The following is a 19963-nucleotide window of genomic DNA, read 5'->3' on the forward strand; positions in this document are numbered from 1 at the left end:
CCTCTATTACTCAGTCTAACTCATCTCCTTTTGAACTTGGAACAGACTTTTCATTAAGGCCAACCTGGATATTGGCATCAAACCCATCGCCAGCTGCTACCGTCCGGGAAACGGTACCGCAGTATGAAAGTCAGGACCAACAGGCTCCAGGACAGCTTCTTCCACCAGGCCATCAGACTGAAGAACTCACGCTGATTTGAGTGTACTTCTATGTTGCATTGACTGTTCTATTTATTATAAATTATTATAAATTACCATGATTGCACATTGAACATTTAGCCGGAGACGTAACGTAAAGATTTTTACTCCTTCATGTATGTGAAGGATATAAGAAATAAAGTCAATTCAATTCAATTCAATGCTTATGTGGTTTCATGAATTGACTTCTATCTCACAAAGGCAAAATATCATCTCTCAGTTCCTCCTCCATACCCCCCGCTGGACCACGAACCCACCTCTGAACCTCAGCCCATTGTCTGCCAAGTAGCGACAGACCTCATCTTCTTCGAGATCTCACCTCCAGAGCAATGTAGGGCCCAACCCACACAATCGGCTTCTACCTCCTGTCAGGACTTTTATTTATTTTTGAATTTATAAAGATACTGCATGGAACAGGCCATTCTGGCCCTTCGAGCCGCTCTGCCCAGCCATCCCTGATTTAACCCCAGCCTAATCACAGGACAACTTACAATGACCAATTAACCCACCAACCAATACGTCTTTGGACTATGGGAGGAAACCCGCACGGTCACAGGGAGAACGTACAAACTCCTTACAGGACTGCCCAGGCTGACCCATTTCCTCTTCTGCCCCAACAAATTATTTCATTTGTCTTGATTCCATCCTTTTAGTGGAGGTTCAGTCCCTTCCCATAGATATCCGGGGCACTTCTGATGGAGAGTTTCCAATGTAAGGGTGCCAACTGGTTCTTTACCATGAACATCAAGAATCTCTATACCTTTATCCCATATCAGGATGGGCCAAGGAATCTCTGGTTCTCTCTTGAACAGAGAGTCAAGTAGTTCTACTCCAGCAACACACAGATTCACCAGACTAAACTCATTCTTACATTGGCCAACTTCATCAACCAACTCACTTTCTCCAGATCAAAAGGTGCAGCTAGGGGACCTTGCATGGGCCCAAGTCTTGCCTGTCCTGCAATGCACGAAACAATCTGTATATGAGTCCTATTGCCAAATCTCTCAGGAGTGCGTTGACGGCTACCTTGGTGCTGCTTCCTACACCCCTATAAATCTCAAATATTTATCTATTTTTGCTACCAATTTTCCCCCAGCTCCCACCTTCACATGGTCCATCCCTGACTTACCCTATCCCTTTTTGGATCCTTCTGTCTCAGCCCCTCTCACGGCGATCCCCCAGGCACACAGCTATATTGACTATTCTAACTCCCACCCTGCCTCTGTAAGGATTCATTCCATTCTCACGATCATCATCAGAGATCCCAACCACCCAGGTCATCAAGTGCAGTTACTACCCTCAACTATCAGGCTCTTGAATAAAAGGGGTTCACTACACTCACTTGCCCCATCACTGAAATGCTCCTAAAACCAATGATTTCACTTTAAGAATTCCTCATCCCATTATCTTGTTCTCATTACTTATTGCATTTGCACAGTCTGTTGTTGCCTGCGCTCTGATTGATCTTTCATTGATCCAGTAATAGTTACTACTCTATTGATTTACTAAGTATGCCCACAAGAAAATGGATCAAGTCAAATAAAATGGTTCAATTTAATATCAGAGAATGTATACAGTGTACAACCTGAAATTCTTACTCTTAGCAGAGATCCACAAAACAGGAACACCAAAGAAAGGACGATAGAAACATCAGAATCCCAAAGCCCCCGCTCCCCCTCCCACACCCAAGCAGCAACAGAAGCATCGACCCTTACCCCCCCACTTGTGCCAGCCAAAGCAATAACCTACCTATCCCCCCCACCACACGAACGACAGCAAAAGCCCCCAAAGAGACGTTGATCTAGAATCTATCAAAACTACAGTCTATTACCCAGCACCTGGGTATCTCAGACAGGCTCTCTCTCTCTCTGTCCATCAAGGGAGAGAGAGGTTGCTCCTGCAACTCGCTGTTCCAATGTTACAATCTTCCACTGTCGAATGAATCTCAGGGTTGTATGTGGTGACAAATATGTACTTTGATAATAAAATTTACTTTGAACTTTTGAATTTCTCCACCTGTCCTGTATTTGCTCGGACGCTGAGACTTTCCACAAACGTGCTTCTGAGATTTTCATCGTCCTTAAGCTTGATTTGCCCCTTGGGAGAGGTATGGTAGCATGGCGGTTAGTGTACTGCTATTACAGGATCCGCGGCCCAGGTTCAACTCCACCACCGTCTGTCACGAGTTTGTATGTTTTCCCCGTGACTGTATAGGTTTCCTCCAGGTGCCCCAGTTTCCTCCCACAGTCCAAAGACATACTGGTTATTAGGTTAACTGGTCAATGAATATAATTAGGTGAAATGGACTCGTTGGGTCAAAAGAGCCTGTTACTGTGCTGTATCTCTAATCAAAAACTTTTCCTCAGTCTGACAAGATCCCTGTCTGTCTGTAATGATCCCCTTAAATCTAAAGCAGATCAAGGATAGAATACACTCAATTCCCACTTCTCATCCCATCAGCTTCACATTGGATGGTTCATCCTTCGGAACTTCCACCATTATCGACGAGATTCCAGATAGTCTTTCCCCTTCTCTCTCCTCTAGATCTTCCCAACTGACGGTCCACTTTTCAGTTTTCAGTCTCCACCAACTCTCCAGTCTCCTCCCTTCCTCAACAAAACCTGTCTTTTTTTTTCCCTTCAAATGTTTGATTCCCTGGATGGTGAAATGAAGCAGCAAATGACATTCTTTTCTAGCCTGTGTCGTGCATTTGGAACTTCTGTGTGGTCTCCTCTACACTGGAGAAATCAAATACAGATGGAGTGAACTGTGTTCAGTTTACAGGAGCCAACCCCGAGCCTCCATTTGCCTGAAACTGTATCCAAACTACCCAGTTCTGCTGTAGAACATAGAACATAGAACTACAGCACAGTACACACACTTTGGCCCACAAAGTAGTTTATCTGTCTGCAATAGTAACAGAGTTTCTATCTGCACTAACATCTACTGGCCTACCGGGGATTTCCAACATCTGTAACACACAATTTCAGTTTCACATTTGTTCACTCTCATTCTAACTGGTATTATTAACTTATCAACCAAATAAGTTTGTCAACAATCCAACTCTTTACCCTTACAATACCTCCCCGACTTTCTTACTTTTTACTTCTCTTTCTCAGCTCTGATGAAGAGTCTTTAACTCTTTCTCTACTCACAGATGCTGCCTGATTTGCTGGGTATTTCCAACATCTTATGCTTTTATTCCAGACTGCTAGCATTTGCAGATTTATTTCCAAATATCTCCTGACAGGAAAGGAAGGGGATTGTTCTGGACATTTTTAGTACTTTCTAGGTGATTATTGTACCACAGAATCAACCACGCTGATTTCTCTCCGAGAGCTTTCAAAATAAAAATAGATATTCCAATGACAAGGGATTGGTGCTAGGAGCTGTTGTTTGTGACATACAGTACTGTGCAAAAATCTTATGCACATTTATATAGTTAGTGTGCCTAAGACTTTTGCACAGTACTGTGGTAATTTTATGTATTGCATTATACTGCTGCCACAAAAAAAAACAAATTTCATGGGAACACACGCAAAATACTGGAGGAACTCAGCAGGTCAGGCAGCATCTATGGAAAAGAATGAACAATCGATGTTTTGGGCTGAGACCCCTCATCGGGACTGAGAAGGAAGGGGGAAGACGCCAGAATAAAAAGGTTGGGGGGAGGGGAAAGGAGGCTAGCTGGAAGGTGAGAGGTGAAGCCAAGTGGGTGGGAAAGGTCAAGGGCTGGAGAAGAAGGAATCTGATAGGAGAGGAGAGTGGACCATGGGAGAAAGGGAAGGAGGAGGGTACCTAGGGAGAAAAGTAAAAGGTCAGAGTGGGGAATAGAGGAAGAGTTGAGGATGGAAGGGAACTTTTTTTCCTGGGAGGAGAAATTGCCATCGGGTTGGAGGATACCGAGATTAAATATAAGGCGCTGCTCCTCCGCTCTGAGTGTGGCCTCATCTGGGCATAAGAGGAGGCTATGAACCGACATGTCGGAGCAGCGATGCGAATCGGAATTAAGATGTACGTTTGGCTACTGGGAAGTTCCGCTTGTGACAGGTGGTGCGGAGGTGCTCGACAAAAGTGCTCCACCAATTTATGACAGGTCTCACCAGGCCTCATGGGGAGCACCCGACAGAAGAGACGAACTGAGCCGATTCACAGGTGAAGTGTTGCCTCACCGGGAAGGACTGTTTGGGGCCCTGAATAGAGCTGAGGGAGGAGGTGTGTGGGCAGGTGGAGCACTTAGGCCACTTGCCGGGATAAGTGGTGGGAGTGAGATTACTTTCTTTCTTTTTTAATCTTTTTATTAATTTTCAAGTACATAAGCATAATAACAATAGTGATACAAAGAGAATGGAATTACCTTATTGTTATTAAACACATACAAAGAAAAAGACTACAAATAGTATAAGTGTAATAGATTTTCAAACTCGATATAGTTAATCATAGAGGAAAAAATAAAAAGAAAAGGATATTACAAAGAACCCCCCCCCAAAAAAAAAACAAAAACCCAGAAAGGAGTGAGATTAGAGGGGACAGACGTATGGACAAGGGAATCATGAAGGGAGCAGAGAAAGGTGGAGGATAGATAAAGATATTTTTTGTGACATATCGTGTGGGCACGTGGCCAAGTGGTTAAGGCATTGGACTAGCGTGAGTTCGAGCCCCAGCCGAGGGAACGTGTTGTGTCCTTGAGCAAGGCACTTAATCACACATTGCTCTGCGACGACACCGGTGCCAAGCTGTATGGTCCTAATGCCCTTCCCTTGGACAACATTGGTGTCGTGGAGAGGGGAGACGTAGCATGGGCAACTGCTGGTCTTCCATACAACCTTGCCCAGGCCTGCGCCCTGGAGAGTGAAGACTTTCCAGGCGCAGATCCATGGTCTCACAAGACTAACAGATGCCTTTACCTCACTTTTACTTTACATTTGAATTCCATCTTTACCTTCTTAATGACGTTTTTAGTTGCTTATTGTTGGTTTATGCAAGCCTTCATTCCTCTAACTTCCCACTAATTTTTGCTCTATTATATGCCCTCTTTTTGGCTTTTATGTTGACTTTGACTTCCCTTGTTAGCCATGGTTGTGTCATCTTGCCTTTAGAAAACTTCTTCCTCTTTAGGATGTATATATCCTGTGGCTTCTGAATTGCTTCGAGAAATTCCAGCCATTGCTGCTCTGCCGTCATCCCTGCCAGTGTTGTTTTCCAATCAATTCTGGCCAGCTCTTCTCTCATGCCTGTGTAATTTCCATTCTAAGTCTGAGTATGAGGCCTCTGTCAGTCACAGATGACCATGGATATTGTGTCCTAGCTGTCTAGATATGGAAGCCTGGGCCATATAATATGGAGAGCAAGCTGTTGCCCATGAAGAAAGTTTCTGTACCAGGCGGTGATACAGCCAGTCAGTATACTCTCAGTAGTGCCCCTGTAGAAGGTCTTGAGGATTTGGGGGCTCATGCCAAACTTCTTCAGTTGCCTGAGGTGGAAGAAACATTGTTGTGCTTTTTTTGCCACACGGCCAGTGTGTACAGTCCAGATGAAATCTTCGGTGATGTGTATACTGAGGAACTTGAAACTACTCACCCTCTTGACTGCAGTCCCATCGATGGTGATTGCAGTGAGACTGTCTCCATTCCTCCTGTAATCCACGATCAGCTCATTTGTTTTTTGGAAATTGAAGGGGAGGTTGTTGTCTTGGCACCACTGTGTCAGGGTGTTAACCTCTCCTCTGTAGGCTGTTTCATCACCGCTAGAAATAATGATTTAATAATAAAGATGTATTTGCGCCTTTGCATAGGGGGAGATGAAAGTCATAATTAAAACATCTATTCATTCACCGTGGCAACAAATTTTGGGATGAGGAAAATAAAGGACAGCATTGCAGAATATCAGACAGCATTCACATAAAATACAGAGAGTGGTGGGAACTCCACTGGGAGATAGGTGTAAAAGGAGAGAAGGTATACTTACATATTTACATATTGGACATTCTAGACTGAATAATTCCCTATTCAGAATTAATATGTGTGTTACTGGCATCTGCAGGGAGTGCACTTGTCAAGAAACGGTGCAGCATATATCGTTTGAATGCAGTTCCCATGAGGTGCAAGAGAAATATCTAATTGCTCAATTGAGATCATTGGGGCAGACACAGTTTAACATGGAAAGTTTGTTGGGATGTCACTGCCATCGTGATCTAAGTAAGTAGGGATTTGACTCTCTGAAGAGCATTAGACTTTTTGATATTAATTGAGTCTTTTTTGATAGAAGCTATTTTACTGGGTATACTTCCTGAATCTTTGCTCCATACTCCAACTGTACAGGTGGTGGTAATGCACCTTATGTTGTTTTGTCAACCGCCATTAAACTTTACAGGAAGAAGAGGCTCAATTGTTGTTGAGACCAAACACCAGAATGGGGAAAAAATGTGGTCTGTGACCTTGACCGTGGAATGATTGTTGGTGCCAGACAGGGTGGTTTGTGTATCTCAGAAACTGCTGACCTCCTGGGATTTTCATGCATAACAGTCTCTAGAGTTTACAGAGAACGGCACGAAAAGCATAAAGCATGCAGTGAGCAGTAGTTCTGTGGGTGAAATGCCTTGTTAGTGAGAGAGGCCAGAGGAGAACTGACAGGAAGGTGACAGCAACTCAGATAACCACACATTACAGCCATGGTGTGCAAGAAGAGCTTCTCTGAATGCACAACACATTGAACCTTGAAGTGGATGGGCTAGAGCAGCAGGAGACCACATACACTCAGATATCTAATAAGGTAACCACTGACTATATTATTTCTTCAATCTCAATCCCAGCAAATTAGAAAGAGGCCCTTCCCCAAAAAAATCACAGATAGTATCAACAGGTCCAATGCTTTTCAGAAAGTCAAATCCCCACGTACTTACATTACAGTAGCAGTGACATCCTAACAAAATTTCCATCCTCACAAACTGTGTCTGACCCAGTGATCTCAATAGAGCAATTAGATTTTTTTTTTGCATCTCACAGGAACTGCATACAAACGATATCTGCTGCACTGTTTCTTGGCAAGTGCACTCCCTACAGATGCCAGGAACACACATATTAATTCTGAGCAGGGAATTATTCAATCTGGAATGTCCAATACATAGACGTGTAGGTATAACTTCTCTCCTTCTATACCCATTTCCAAGTTGACTTCCCACCGTCCTCTGAATTTGATATAATTCAGTCGTTGCTTCTCTTTATCCCAACTTTGTTGTCTCGGTGATTAAACAGATTTTTTAATCGTGGCTTTCATTAAGTCTTTAGTTTGCATTAAAAAATCCAAATACTTCTTTATAGTTGACAGGAGGATCTGAGTCTCCAAGTTGGGGAGTGACAAATCCCCTTCCCAAAACTTTTGAGTATAAAAGACTATCATAAAGACCCTTATGAAGGTGTAAAAAAAAATTTTTAAGCACCTGATTGTCATAATTAGTCTGACAAGGACCTACTGAGAAGCCTTGTTTCCAGACAATACCAGATATTTTCAGCCGCCTCTGTGAAAGGATGGATCTTGGGGTATAAATGTCTCACAGCTCCCTTCAAGTGATCAGGGAAATGTTTCTGTCTCCCCAGCTGCTTTGGCTCCTCCGCACCAGCCATTAATGTTGTGAATGATGTGTCTTCATGGACTGATGGCATTCCCTGATTTCCATATCGCAGACTGGTGATATGGAAGTGTTAGATTTAGGGGGTGGTCCCACTGGGATTCACAGAGGCTCATGTTCTAGCCTTGCTGCCAGATTAAATCCATGCTGAGAAAATTTCAAACAGGATTTGGAACAACCTAGAGCTGATTTGTAAGAAAATTCCTGGGGCTCCAGCATGACACACAGCAAGATGCAATCGTTTCCAGCTATCAGTCTGTGCTAAGACCCAGGCCTACTCATTTGTAGACCACCCTGCAACACACAGTCCTCCAATTTATTCAGTCAGAGCTAGAATCCTCTTACACACACACTACTGGGATTTTCAGTGTTCTGTTACACACACAGTCTGTGTAGGACACAGACCCTGTCACATGCATTCAGTCAGTGTAGGATGCAGACCCTGTTACACACACAGTCTCTGTAACATACATAGTCCCTGTAACATACACAGTCAGTGTAAGCCACAGTCCCTGTAGGACACAGACCCTGTTACGCACACAGTCAGTGTAGGACACAGACCTTGTTACACACACCATCACTGTTACACACACAGTTAGTGCAGAACACAGTTCCTGTTACACACACACACAGTCAGTGTAGGACACAGTCCCTGTTACACACACAGTCAGTGTAGGACACAGACCTGTACACACAGTTTGTGTTTGGATACAGTCCCTGTTACACACACACACAGAGTCACTAATATACAGACAGTTTTGGACACAGCCGCTGTTACACAAACACACACAACTATCGTACAACACAGTCCCAATTAAATAAACAATCATCGTGCAAGACAGAGCCTATTAGACACATTCACAGTAAGTAATGGGACACGGTCCTATTATACACACATTTAGAGTAGAACACATTCCCTTTACACACAGTTACTGAAAGACAAAAGTCCCTGTTGAACACACACAGTCAGTGTCAGACAGAGTCCCTGTTACACAAAGTCAGTGTAGGACATAGATCCTGTTACATACACAGCCAGTGTAGAACACAGTTCCTTTTACACACAGAGTCAGTGCAGGACACAGTCCCTGTTACACACAGAGTCAGTGTGTGACACAGTCCCTGTTAAACACACAGTCAGTGTGAGACACAGTCCCTGTTACACACAGAGTCAGTGTGTGACACAGTCCCTGTTACACACAGAGTCAGTGCAGGACACAGCTCCTATTACACACACAGTCAATGTTTGGACATAGTCCCTGTTACACACACAGTGTAAGACACACTCACTTTTACATACACAGTCAATGTAGGACACGGTCCCTTTCACGCACATGGTCTGTGATAGGACATGGTCCTTATTACATATACAGTCAGTGTAGGTGAGTCCCTGTTACACACACAGTCGGTCCATGTTACACAGGCAGTCACTGTTTGGACACACTCTCTGTTACACCCACAGTCAGTGTCAGACACAGTCCCTGTTAAACACGCTCAGTGTATGGCACATTTCCTATTACACACACAATCAGTGCTTGGTTGCAGATCCTGTTACACACACAGTCAGTGTAGGACATGCTCCCTGTAATACACGTGGTCTGTGATTGGACACTGTCCCTGTTACATACACAGTCAGTGTAGGACACAGTCCTTGTTAAACACAGTCAGTGTATGACACAGTTCCTGTTGCACACACAGTCAGTGTTTACACACAGTCCCTGTTACACAAATGGTCAGAGTAGGACACAACACACTGTCATCGGACACAGTTCCTGTAACACACAGTCAATGTAGGACTCATTCCTGTAACACACATGGTCTGTGATTGGACACTGTCCCTGTTACACATAAGGTCTGTGTTCAGACACGTCCCTGTTATACCCACAAGGTCTGTGTTCAGATACGTCCCTGTTATACCCATAAGGTCTGTGTTCGGACACGTCCCTGTTATACACACAAAGTCAGTCACTGGACACAGCCACCAATACATATAATCATCGTAAAATACAGTGCCTATTACATATATAATCATTATACAAGACAGAGACTAATAGATACATTCACAGTCAGTGCTGGGACACAATCCCTGATATTCACAGTCAGTGTAGGACACAGTCCCGTTTGTGCATATGGTCAGCGTAGCATGCGGTCCCTGTTACACACGCAGTCAGTCATTGGACGCAGTCACTTTTACACACAGTTAGCTTTGGACACAGCTGTTGAGTCACACAATCATCGTACAACACAGTCCCTATTACACACACAACCATCGTACAACACAGTCCCTATTACACACACAATCATCATACAATACAGTCCCTATTACACACACAACCATCGTACAACACAGTCCCTATTACACACACAACCATCGTACGACACAGTCCCTATTACACACACAGCCATCGTACAACACAGTCCCTATTACACACACAATCATCATACAACACAGTCCCTATTACACACACAATCATCATGCAACACAGTCCCTATTACACACACAACCATCGTACAACACAGTCCCTATTACACACATAGCCATCATACAACACAGTCCCTATTACACACACAACCATCATACAACACAGTCCCTATTACACACACAACCATCGTACAACACAGTCCCTATTACACACACAACCATCGTACAACATAGTCCCTATTACACACACAATCATCATGCAACACAGTCCCTATTACACACACAACCATCGTACAACACAGTCCCTATTACACACACAGCCATCGTACAACACAGTCCCTATTACACACACAACCATCGTACAACACAGTCCCTATTACACACACAGCCATCGTACAACACAGTCCCTATTACACACACAACCATCGTACAACACAGTCCCTATTACACACACAGCCATCGTACAACACAGTCCCTATTACACACACAGCCATCATACAACACAGTCCCTATTACACACACAGCCATCGTACAACACAGTCCCTATTACACACACAACCATCGTACAACACAGTCCCTATTACACACACAACCATCGTACAACACAGTCCCTATTTCACACACAACCATCGTACAAGACAGAACCTATTAGACACAGTTCTGTTACGCAAACATTCAGTGTAGGACACGGTCCCTGTAACACATAAGGTCTGTGTAGGACACAGTCCCTGTTATACACACACATTCCCTGTAGGACACATTCCCTGTTACACAGACAGTCAGTGTAGGACACGGTCTCTGGAACACACATGGTCTGTGTTTGGACACCGTCCCTGTTACACACAGTCAGTGTAGGACACAGTCCCTGTTACACACACAGTCAATGTTCGGACACATTCCCTGTTACCCGCAGTCAGATTAGGATACAGTCCCTGTTACACAAGCTGTCAGTGTTGGACACTGTCCCTGTTACACATGCAGTCAGTGTAGAACCAGTTGCTGTTACACACATGGTTAGTGTAGGACACAGTCCCCGTTACACACAGCCAGGGTAGGACACAGGCCCTTTTCATACAGTCAGTGTAGGACACCATTCCTGTTACACACACACCTGTCACTGTAGGATGGTCTCTGAAACACACATGGTCTGTGTTTGGACACAGGCTTTTTACACATGTTCAGAGTAGAACACAGTCCCTATTAGACACAGTCAGCTTTTCGACACGCCGCTGATAAGCATAAGAATTGTAGTGCCTATTACACACACAATCATCATACAAGACAGAGCTATTAGACACACTCAGTCAGTGCAGTACAGAGTCCCTGATACACACAGTTGGTGTAGTACGCAGTCCCTATTACACAAACAGTCAGTGTAGGACACAGTCCTTTTACACACACAGTTACTGTTGGACACAGTCCCTGTTACACACACAGTAAGTCTTTGAACACAGTCCTAGTTACTCACACAGTCAGCGTCAGGACACAGTCCCCGTTACACTCACAATCAGTGTAGGACACATTCCTTGTTACACACACAGTCAACGTTTGGACACACGCCCTGTTACACACAATCAGGGTAAGACACGGTCTGTGAAAAACACATGGTCTGTGTTTGGACACATTCCCTGTTACACACACAGTCAACGTTTGGACACACTCCCTGTTACAGACAGTCAGGGTAGGACACAGACTGTGAAAAACACATGGTCTGTGTTTGGACACACTCCCCATTACACACAGTCAGGGTAAGACACGGTCTGTGAAAAATCACGTGGTCTGTGTTTGGACACAGTCCCTGTTATATACAGTCGGTGTAGAACAGTCACTGTTACACACAGCAGCCAACGTGAGACACAGTCCTTTTACACACTGTCACTGTTGGACACAGTCCCTGTTACACACACAGTCAACATCTGCAGAGTCAGTGTTTGCACACAGACCCTGTTACCCGCACGGTCTGTGTAGGACACCATCCCTGTTACATGCATGTTCTGCGTAGGACGTAGTCCAAACACTGACTGCGTGTGTAACAGTCATTTACTTCAGAGAGAGAGAGAGAAAATAGGGCACAAATAGAGACAGAGAATGAGAGACAGACACAAACCGAGGGGCAGAGACAGAAACACAGAGAAAGCTGTTCAGACTAAACCACAGAATGGGGAAGAAATGGTGACTTTGACCATGCAGTTACGGTTGTTGCCAAACCGTGGTGTCTGAGTTTCTCAGAAACTTCTGATCTTCTGGGATTTTGACACACAGTAGTCTTTGGAGTTCATAGAGAATGGTGCAATAATCAAAAATCACCCAGTGAGTGAAAGCACCTAGAGAGATCAGAGGAGGAGGGCCAGACTAGATCAAGCTGACAGGAAGGCGACAGTAACTCAGCTCACCACATGTTGCAACGTGGTGTGCAGAAGAACATGTCAGGTCTTGAAATGGATGGGCTACAGCAGCAGAAGGCTAGACCAGTTCCACTCTTGTGCCTCACAAAGTGGCTACTGAGTGTATCCTACACTGACTGCATGCGTAACAACGACTGAGTGTTATCTTTCAATTCCACTACACAGGCCATTCGTGTTGGGACCCTCAGTGCTGGTTGCACATGAAGCCAGCATTGAGTACCTCCATCTCATTGTAAATTGTTAATCAAGAGTTCCTGGAAGACAAACTAAACAGGTATCTCCATGAGTTTCCTGTCTGGAATGATTATTACTACAGATGCTATTGACCAACATGTTCAGAGGGCAGAGTTCAAATTGTAAAAAATTGTAAATCCTCCGATAATGTTCTTCATGAAAGAGAACTATTATCTTTTAATCTATTTGATATACGTTTGGGTGGCAGGGTGGAGACACGTCTCTACCAAAACAGGAGTGGCACTCCATCCCTCCGCTAGCCTGCAGGTCACCCTTGGGTAAGATGTCGCACCTGCTTAGTTTGGATAGCTACACTCACAACACGCTGGAGGAACTCAGCAGGTCAGGCAGCATCCTGACGAAGGGTTCCGGCCCGAAACGTTGACCGATCTTTTCCACGGATGCTGCCTGACCTGCTGAGTTCCTCCAGTGTGTTGTGAGTGTTGCATTGACCTCAGCATCTGCAAATTATTTTGTGTTTAGTTTAGATAGCTGGAAGGTGATAGGCGAAGCCAGGCAGTTGAGAAAAGTAAATGGCTGGCGAGGAAGGAATCTGATAGGAGAAGAGAATGAACAACAGGAGGAAGAGAAGGAGAAGAGGACCCAGTAGTGGGATGTGATGGACAGGTGAAAAGAGGTAAAAGGCCAGAGTGGGGAACAGAAGGGGGGGGGATTTTTTTTACTGGAGAGAGAAATCGATATTCGTACTATTGGTTTGGAGGCTACCAAGACGGAATGTAAAGTGTTGCTCCTCCACTCTGAGGCTGGCCTCATCATCACACAAGAGGAAGCCATGCACTAGCATGTCAAAATGGGAATGGGAATCGGAATTAAAATGTTTGGCCATTGGGAAGTTCTGCTCTTCGTGGATGGAGTGGAGATGCTCGACAAAGCGGCCCCCAGTTTGTGATGGATCTCACCAATGCAGAGGAGGCCACATCGGGAGCACCGGACACAGCAGGCAACCTCAGCAGATTTGCCGGTGAAGTGTTACCTCTCCTGCAAGGTTATGTTTAGGGCTTTGAACGGAGATGAAGGAGGAGGTGATAAAGAACACAATAATAAAAGCCACAATAAATATAAATACACATGATAGCTTTACAACTGGCTTAAAATAATTCTTGTATTCTGTGGCATTATTACTTTTACAACTACTTATTGTAAGTAGAAAAAGATATGCAAATCTTGTCAAATATTATGAAATTTAATCTGACGCAGTCTGTAGAACCGCCACAAGAAACTGACTTACACAAAGCTGCACAGTAGCAGACGTGGCTGCAGGCACAGACATAGATTTATCGCTATCATCAATTGATTATTTATTTATTGTTATTTCTTTCTTTTGTATTTACACAGTTTGTTGTCTTTTTTTTTCACTGGTCAAATGTCCAAGCTGGAGCGGTCTTCCATTGATTCTGTTATAGTTATTATTTTGTTATGAATTTAGAGCGAATGCCCGCAAGGGAAATGAATCTCGGGGTTTTTTATGGTGACACATATGTACTTTGATAATAAATTTACTTAGAATGTTTGAACTTTGAACATTTCCACATGGACATACATGCATGTCCTTCAAGAGGAGCACAACTTTGTCATTGGGTTTGGATGCTTGCGTGCCTCAATGAGTCAGGGCTTTATGCTTTGGCTCTTGGTAGGGTCACCCATTCAAAGCAGGTTAAAGGATAGAGGCAAGACTAAGAGTGGTCCACTGGTCCTCCAGGTTCAAGGGTTCAGCTAACAACCCTGACTGGTAAAACAAAATTGTTACGGAAATGGCAATGAAGAATCCTTCTACATCTGAGTGCAACAGTATTCCTGAGTCCTCACCCAGGGCCTGTGTGATTGACAGTAGTGAAAACCGAGAGGAAGCTACTGACATGATGAAGGCAGCCCTGAACACCAGCAGAGATGGAGGACCTTCACCGCTGCCCTAAACGAAAGCGGCCTAACGGGCAGTAAGTAGGCAATGCATGCATACAGACACAAGTGTGCAAACACACACACACTTCCTGGATAAAGATAAAGATAGGTTGGAAGTTTGGTTGATCGCCAAGTTTGGCAAGATGTTTGCAGATGTTTCAGATCCAATTGAGAAGCCATCATCATGATATGAAGATGGGTGGAGGGGCCGGTAGTGCTGAGGAAACAGAGAGCCTGCAGAGAGACTTGGATAGATTGGAAGAATGGGCAAAGAAGTGGCAAATGAAATACGATGTTGGAAAGTGTACGGTTATGCACTTTGGCAGAAGAAATAAAAGGGTAGACTATTATTTAAATGGGGAAAGAATTCAAAGTTCTGAGATGCAATGGGACTTGGGAGTCCTCGTACGGGATACCTTAAGGTTAACCTCCAGGTTGAGTCGGTGGTGAAGAAGGCGAATGCAATGTTGGCATTCATTTCTAGAGGAATAGAGTATAGGAGCAGGGATGTGCTGTTGAGGCTCTATAAGGTGCTGTTGAGACCTCACTTGGAGTACTGTGGGCAAAATTTTGGTCTCCTTATTTAAGAAAGGATGTGCTGACGTTGGAGAGGGTACAGAGAAGATTCACTAGAATGATTCCGGGAATGAGAGGGTTAACATATGAGGAACGTTTGTCCGCTCTTGGACTGTATTCCTTGAAGTTTAGAAGAATGAGGGGAGATCTCATAGAAACATTTCGAATGTTGAAAGGCATGGACAGAGTGGATGTGGCAAAGTTGTTTCCCAAGATGGGGAGTCTAGTACGAGAGGGCATGACTTAAGGATTGTAGGGCGCCCATTCAGAACAGAAATGCGAAGAAATTTTTTTAGTCAGAGGGTGGTGAATCTATGGAATTTGTTGCCACGGATGGCAGTGGAGGCCAAGTCATTGGGTGTATTTAAGGCAGAGATTGATAGGTATCTGAGTAGCCAGGGCATCAAAGGTTATGGTGAGAAGGCAGGGCAGTGGGACTAAACGGGAGAATGGATCAGCTCATGATAAAATGGCGGAGCAGACTTGATAGGCCGAATGGCCAACTTCTGCTCCTTTGTCTTATGGTCTTATGATCAGTGTGCACTTACGATTGGAGCCGAAACGTCTGCAAACATTTTGCCAAGCTCAGAGATCAACCAAACTTCCAAATAGCCAAACCTGAACGGCCAATATTCCGCAATATTTCACATAAAGATAGATTGGATCCAATTGACACAAATGTGCACATTGAGCAGCGTTCAAAAGGCACGCAAGCATGGATCATAGCTAAAGAGTGGGTAGAGTTGGAGCAATATACACACACAGGAAGTCTGGTTGACTGGGAATATGTCCCAGTAACAGTCACACGCTGTGTGCTAGTTAGATATTGCTTCAGTGGTGATAAGTTGTGGTAAGGGCAGATTGTGCAAGTTAACAGTTTGTTCACTTTGCCGTTGCTCTGTCAGCTTCAGAAATTCAGCAAGTAGACAAAGTTACCAAGATATTAATTAATCAACAATTTCAATATGGATTTGCACGTTGCCTTTCATGTCAATAGAAGTGCTTAGTCAGAAGATGGGCTCCAGTCCAAGGAAGGAAGCATGAGGAGCAGTGACCAGACATGGTCAGACATGGTCAGACATGGTCAGACATGGTCAGACATGGTCAGACATGGTCAGACATGGTTTTGCAAGATGGTTTCCAAGTAGAGGAGAATTGGTAAATTGGTGAGAGGTAAACAAATAAATTGGTTTATTATTGTCACATACACCAATGTCCGGTGAAAAACTTGTCTTGCATACCGCCCATACAGATCAATTCATTGCAATGGTGCATGGAGGTAGTTGAAGGTAAAACAATAACAGAGTGTCAAACAAAGTGTAACATTACAGAGAAATTGTCAGGTAGACAGTAAGGCACAATGTCACAATGATGTAGATCGTGAGGTTAAGGGTCCACCTTATTGTGCTAGGGATGCATTCAATAACCTGATAGCAGTGGGATATAAGCTATCCTTGAGTCTTGTGGTGTGTGATTTCAGTATTTTGTGCCTTTTGCTTGATGGGAGGGGAAAGAAGAAGGAATATCTGGGATGGGTGATGCATTCGATGATGTTGACTGCTTTGTCAATGAAACTAGAAGTGTAGATTGAGTCCACGGAGGAGAGGTTGTTTCAGGTGATGTGCTGAACTCCCTGCCGTTCTGTGCAGTTGACATACCAAACCATGACACAGCCAGATAGGATGCCTCCTATGGTAATCGATAAAAATTGGTTTGGTTCAAAGGAGACATGAACATTTCTTTAGCCTTCTAGGGAATTAGAGGCAACAATGAGCTTTCTTGCCCATAATGTCAACATGGTTGGACCAGAACTGATTTTTGATAATGTTTATTCTGAGCATCATGAAACTCTCCACACCCTCGCCCAGCATTTTTGTTCTGCCGACATTAAGGATGTTATCATGACAACATGTTACTAAACTCTGTATCTCAGTCCAAATAGCCCACTGTTATTTGAGATAAGCCTCAATACAATGGGACTGTCTGGAAACTTAAAGGAAATAGAGCAGAATCTGGCCACATAGTTGTACCTGTAGAGTGAGTGTGTCAGTGTTGAGGATAAACACGATGGAGGCATTGCCACTATCCTTACTGACTGTGATCTGCTGGTCAGAAAGTCAAAGTTATGGCTTAGACTCCCAGGTTTAAGACTTTTGAGATGAGTTTGTCTGGAAAAATATTATTGAAGGCAGAGATATAGTCAATAAATGATCATCTAACATTGGTGTCTTTACTGTCCAGATGCTCCAGAGATGAGTGTAGGCCCAAGAACATGGCGGCTACCATAGACCTGTGTATATTGAGATACAGCACAGAGTAGGCCCTGCCAGCCCTTTGAGACACGCCACCCAGCAATCCCCTGATTTAACCCTAGCCTAATCATGGGACAATTTACAATGACCAATCAACCTTCCAACTGGTACATCTTTGGACTGTGGGAGGAAACCGGAGCACCCAGAGGAAACCCACGCAGTCACAGGGGGAGTGTACAAACTCCTTACAGGCATCAGCAGGAATTGAACCTGGGTCGCCTGTACTGTAAAGCGTTGTGCTAACCACTACGCTACTGTGCTGTTTCATCCTACTCTCAGTCCTTGTCTTATCAGCATCTCCCAAATAAAACAAGACCATGTTCCAACCTCATTTGCAAATTTTGATCTGAGTTTTTATTTTCGCTTGGAGTCACCATCACCTATTTTCAGATATCTGGATGAACTGTTGTTGGCTACCCTCCAGTTCCACCATTCCACTCCCTGGCCAACAATAGCCCACTCTATTTAATTTTCTGCAGAAATATAGCACATCATTGACAAACTGGAATATCGTCCTTCGAAGCTCATGATGTGACTCAGACCTTCTGAGGCCTGGGTATCATTTCCCTCAAACTGTTCCCTTTTGAGGTTTTTAAATCTCAGGAATCCTATCTGCCTGTCTGTTACATAACACTACATATTATGTAAGCCTAATATCGGTTAGAGATTCCCTCTCCAACACTACTTTCTGTTATGTGGAACAACTCAGAGAGGGGGAAACGTTCAAACCGTGATACTTCTCCTTGTGTTGCGTGCTGCATGGTTAGTGGTTCATTAGAGTGAAAGGGAAGAACGGGTGGATCAGGATCTTATCTACAGAGAGCCTGAGGATATTTCATTAAGTGCATTACAATTCTGAAACCAAGTTACAGAGCAGCTCGCAGCAATCCAAGAAACAGCACTGTCTCATAAGAATGCGGCACTGAGGGAGAAACGAACTGTGTACGAGAATCTTCAATTCTTTCTGCTCGTCAGCATTGATCATACTATTCCAACGTCATGAAGAAATACTCTGATAACGGAACGTATGTGGCAAGGTTTTTCAACCATATTGCAATCTCATCCAACTGACAAGTTTTACACAGAGAGGCTATGTCCCAACTTAAAGTGAAGCACCTAACTCAATATTTAGTCAAAGTGTTGACCAAGGAGTCGATAGACTCAATTCAAAGATAAACTTAATGCATCGCAGACACAGTGCTGGAGGAACTCTGTGGGTCAAGCAGCAGATTTGGAAATGAATAAGCAGTTGACGTTTCGGTCTGAGACCCTTCTACAGGACTGAGAAGGAAGACTGCTGAAAAATGATGCTAGCGAGGTCATAATGGGAATAAAGAAATGGACAAGCTTACTAAGTATTTTGTGTCAGTCTTCACTGTGGAAGACACGAGCAATAGGCCAGAAATGCAAGAGCATCGGAGGGCAGAAGTGAGTATCATTACTATTACTAAGGAGAAGGTGCCTGGGAACCTGGAAAGTCTGAATGTAGATAAGTCAACTAGACCAGATGGACTACACCCCAGGGTTCTTAAAAGATGTAGCTGAAGAGATTGTGGGGGCATTAGTAATGATCTTTCAAGAATCACTAAATTCTGGAGTGGTTCCGGAGGACTGGAAAATTGTAAATGTCACTCCACTCTTTAAGAAGGTTGAGAGGCAGAAGAAGGGAAATTATAGGCCAGCTAGCCTGACTTCAGTGGTTGGAAAGATGTTGAAGTCTATAATTAAGGATGAGGTTATGAAGAACTTGGAGGCACATGATAAAATAGGTCAAAGTCAACATGGCTTTCTAAAGGAGAAATCTTGGCTGACAAATCTGTTGGAATTCTTTGAAGAAATAACAAGCAGGATAGACAAAGGAAAATTGGTGGATGTTGTGTACTTGTATTTACAGAAGGCTTTTGACAAGGTGCCACACATGAGGCTGCTTAAAAATCTAAGAGCCCATGGTATTACCGGAAAGATACTAGTATGGATAAAGCATTGGTTGGTTGACAAGAGGCAAAGAGTGGGAATAAAGGGAGCCTTTTCTGGTTGGCTGGCAGTGACTAATGGCGTTCCACAATGGTCATTATTGGGACCATTTCTTTTTAAGTTATATGTCAATAACGGATGACAGAATTGATGGTTTTGTGACAAAGTTTGTGAATGATATGGAGATAGGTGGAAGGGCAGGTAGTTTTGAAGAGGTAGAGAGGCTACAGAAGAATTTAAAACAGATTAGAAGAATGGGAAAAGAAGTGGCAGGTGGAATACGGTGTCCAGAAGTGTA

The 19963-nt window shown here is 43.9% G+C and overlaps 1 long non-coding RNA gene across 1 annotated transcript in view; it reads right to left on the reverse strand.

Annotated features, from left to right (window-relative positions):
* The window catches only part of LOC134339456 (uncharacterized), a 58326-nt gene that overhangs the window by 16047 nt on the left and 22316 nt on the right, over positions 1 to 19963 (reverse strand). Inside the window, exon 2 of the long non-coding RNA XR_010016403.1 lies at positions 5779 to 5944. This is a non-coding gene — a long non-coding RNA (uncharacterized LOC134339456). The remainder of the gene's footprint in view (positions 1 to 5778; positions 5945 to 19963) is intronic.

The sequence above is a fragment of the Mobula hypostoma genome, chromosome 29 (assembly GCF_963921235.1).
Source record: "Mobula hypostoma chromosome 29, sMobHyp1.1, whole genome shotgun sequence".
NCBI classification, from domain to species: Eukaryota; Metazoa; Chordata; class Chondrichthyes; order Myliobatiformes; family Myliobatidae; genus Mobula; species Mobula hypostoma.